We start from the raw sequence: 4,172 nt of genomic DNA, 5'->3' as shown, positions 1-4,172 counted from the left end.
GCAAGGAGTGCTTACCTCAACCTAACCATGTGTGTGATTCTATCCGGAAGCTGATTCCATGCCTCATTAACCCATGTCATGTTCTGTGGAAGCTGGTTAGGTGAATGGATCTTCCCTCACTGTCTACATCCCTGTGCAAACCTCTGTTAAAGCTGTATTTCTATTTGGAGACCTCTTAATTTCTTTGTCTCCAGCCTAGTGATTCCTGCTTCAGGAAGATTCTTGCTTCCCTCCCCCGTGTCCTCAAACATCAACTGCTCCTGGGGCGACTCTTCCAGGCTCTTTCTCACCTCTTTCTCACTAGCTCTCTATCCTCCTGCCAGAAACAGTGGGAGGCAGAAAGCAGTGAATTGGCCGGCCCATTAGAATTCCCTGTGTAAAAGAAATGCTAATTATGTAATTAAGTGAGGTGATGGAAGTGTTAACTAACCCTATTGTGGTAATCATTTCACAATATATGTGTATCAAGTCATCATGTTGTACACCTTAAACTTACACAATATTATAATGTCATTTATAAGCTATATAATGTCATCATAACTCTGGGAAGAATATAAAAGAGAATTCCTTTGTCTAATAGAGTTTGACTAATAAATATTATAATTTATTGTGATATTTTAAATGAATTATATCAAGGGCAAAAATAACAATACTGTTTACACAAGCGGGACGTCCTGGTTTTACGAATTACAGGGTGGTAGCGTGGGTCTTCAAGCTCACACCCGCCCCCCAATGAATTCCAGCTTTCAACAATTATATTTAGTCTTTTTCCTAAGACGTATCTAAATTCACTCAATGGTGAATTTCTTGAGGATTCTAAAAGCTTCTTTTTTTTCCCACACCGGGAGTCGAACCCGGGCCGCCTGGGTGAAAACCAGGAATCCTCACCGCTAGACCATGTGGGAACCGATAGTTCAGTCTTAAAGTGCAAGTCAATTGAATCATTCTCATCTGCTTCCGCTTTCGTTGCTCTGTCCCGCCTTCGAGTCTAAGCGGCCTTCTGCGGTTGCGCAGATCTTTGGCGCTCGGGACTAACTGGTCTGGTCTGGGCTGTGCTGCTTTTCTGCGCCCTGAGCCTGGAACCCGGCGCGGGGGCCTACGGCCTGCCGAGACCCCTCACACCCCGCCTCGGGGAGCCGATCCTGCACACTCAGTCCCCGGGAGGCCGCTCTCGACCCCCACCCACCCCGCCCGGGGAGCCTCCCCCCCGGCCTTGCACACCCAGCCCGGGAGCCTATGACCTAAATTTCTAAAAAGCTGTGTTAGAAGGCTCCGCAGTGAGATTTGAGAAAAGAATGGCTTGAGTAACACACAAAACAGGTTGTGAGCCTGGCTCCCAGGTCTCAGTTTCCCGGGTTTGACGCTGAGGGTAACTTTTATTAGATCAGATTTTTACAATCATGATGTTTAAGGTCATAGGGATTTTAAGTGGAATTTTGCACTTATAAACATGTACACCCCACCTAAGAGATTGGTGTCCCATATAGAAGGAAACTACATATGATTTATAGGAAGACAAATACTGCAATATAAAAGTGAGAACTTGTGAAAAGGCCACTTGGAGAGGAACCCCAAGGCTAAAATGCATCTGAAAAAAATCTCAAACCTCACTGGCTCCAGGATAGCATTAGGCCAAAAAGCAAGTGTGAAATGTCAAAAGCTGGCAAGTATGTGGGAAAAAGGAAGCTCTTGGAAACTCATAAAACTTGATCAGGGAGGCAAGTTGTCATGATTTCCTGAACCTGCTTATGACCAAGCAACTCTATTTTTAAATTTTTGTATAACTGGTATGTTCTGGAATTTCTCTCAGTGAACACGAAGAAATGCTGCTATGAAAGTAATAGGCGGACCATAGGGAGGATAAAGGGCCAGCGTCACCCTAAGCAAAAGTCAGGGAAGGGTGGAGATTCTTAATCTCTAAGAATTTCAAATGTCTGTGTGATTAAAAAAGAAAAATCTTAATAATTGAAAATATGTGTGGGATGAAAAGGACCATACATAATGTCTAGCGATGAACCACAGACAGGAAGAAAATGTTTGATAGGAAAATGTGACTATCCTTACTATATACAAGGGAAAAAACCTTAGCAGCTTAGCTCCCTGGGAAAAAAACACAGGGAAAGGGGATTGAGAGAGGAGGAGTTCTGATTAGTCAATAAATTGGGGAATAGCTCAGTCTTGCTTGTAACCATGGCAATACAATTGAAAACAATGCTAATATATTCAGGGTTAGGGAGGAAGTGAGGACACAAACTCAATGGAAATGGCCATAGCCCCTCTCTGGGGCTGCAGCCCAGGCTTCTCTTCCCCATGGCTCATCCACACCTGAATGGAGAGGATTCCCAGGCCTTGCAGGAGGGGCCAGAGCCACAAGATGGCATGAGAGTGGCCCCTGACTTTCACTGTGTGGCAGTCACTTGCCAACCACCAACACATACATTGCATTGTTACGTCTAGAAATTTTTTTATTGCACTGAGTCATGGTAATTTGGGGCTTGTTAGTACTACACTAAATAATGCCTTAGGTTCCTAAAATAGGGGCAACAGTCATGGAAAAGAATTTTCTAGTAGGTGATTAAGCGACTTTTTTGGTTTTGTTTTTGGTAAAAACAAGTACAGCAAGAAGGCTTGAATATTTTGCTTTATTTTACAGAGCAGTGTGTCAGGATTCATATCTTCTGTTTGGCACTATAAACTGAAGTAATCTTTGAAAAAATTAGTAGTTAATATCTCACATTTCTATCTTTTATTGCATATTTGATGGATTTTTAATAATTTAGACTTAAGAAACTTTTAGATCTGAAATGTAGCCTTGTGGATATGCAAGGCCAGAACCTCAAAAATATATAGGAGCTTAAAATAACTTGCCCCCAATCATCCAACTAATAGATTTAGTGAAGTTCTTTTGGAGATCATCATGGATTGACTCCATGATAAGGATAATATTAGAATATGTTGAAATGAATGAAATCTAGAAAACAATTTCTCCGTAAAGAAATAGGAAATTACAGGGACAATATACATTCTGAATAAAAAGTTACTAAATTCCACTGTCTTTAAATGAGGTGGGAGGTGTAATATTAAGACAGGCTGGGACCTAGGACCTGAGACCTGAGACCTGGGACCTGGTACCTTTTGCTACAGTGCTTGTACCTGGACAAACATCTCCTTGCACAACAAAATACAAAGAAACTATGAGGGACTAAAAATAACTGCATGAATGTGCACTTGGGGCAAATTATGAACAATAAGATACAAAAAGACCAGAAACCCAATTGCCACTTCTGAGATATCAGGAGAAAATCAAGGTACTGTGCATGATCCCTGCACAGGGTACCACCAAGGGGGTGAGCAGACCACCTAAGCCATCCCTCCAGCCCAATCCATGGATCTGCCCCATTCCTCACCCCATTTAAGGGACCACTTCCCCACCCTTCACAGGGAGTGAGCAAAGGAAACTGTTACTTGTTTTCTCATGCTTCATTGAGTACCAATAAAGCCTTGCCTGAATTTCTCATCTGGCCCATTATCAATTTCTATTGATTGAAGAGTCCAAGAACCTGGGTCAGTAACAATATTACTGGTAATACATTTTTTATTAACTTGGATAACCTGAAGGTTAAAGTAGAATAATATGAATAGCTTGTGTGCATGTGTTTGTGCATATAAATTTCTCCTGCCTTTTGATGTCAGATATCTCTGGCATAAATCCTAAATCCAAAAACTGACTAGCCATTAATTTTTGGAAAAAGTACTGAATCTTTGAATATGAGTTCTCTCCCTTCACCCACCAGTAACAATATATAACAGTGAGTCATTGTGAGGGCAAGTTCTTAGCATCCAGCCTGAAATGAAGGTGGTACTTGCACAGTGTTAGTTGCCAGTGGTCACTGTCACCCCCAGAGGCTCTGGCAGAAGGTGTTGATCTGGCCACCCTCACTCAGCTACACAACAGGATAGATCCATACCTCCTCTACTGATGGATCCTCTGGGTGATTGATTCTCCAGCTGGTGTTTGGCTCTGATTGAGGAAGTTACCTGCATTTCACCATTACTCGCTCCGGCTGCCCAGACCATTGGAAGGAAGCTACAGTGATTGCTGGAGTGTACATGGCCAATATTTGGCCTTCCTTTTTGGAGAGATTTTGTGTGTTATCTCTGCATTTGGATGT

General features: G+C 42.4%; 1 non-coding gene across 1 annotated transcript; it reads right to left on the bottom strand.

Moving 5' to 3' along the window:
* Positions 1-833: 833 nt before the first annotated feature.
* On the bottom strand, positions 834-905 carry TRNAE-UUC (transfer RNA glutamic acid (anticodon UUC)). Its single transcript has one exon. It is a non-coding gene; the product is annotated as a tRNA-Glu (tRNA).
* Positions 906-4,172: the final 3,267 nt, after the last annotated feature.

The sequence above is a fragment of the Lipotes vexillifer genome, unplaced genomic scaffold, assembly GCF_000442215.2.
Source record: "Lipotes vexillifer unplaced genomic scaffold, Lipotes_vexillifer_v1.1 scaffold391, whole genome shotgun sequence".
NCBI classification, from domain to species: Eukaryota; Metazoa; Chordata; class Mammalia; order Artiodactyla; family Lipotidae; genus Lipotes; species Lipotes vexillifer.
Note: the sequence above shows the minus strand (reverse complement) of the source record. Positions and strands in the feature narration are given on the sequence as shown.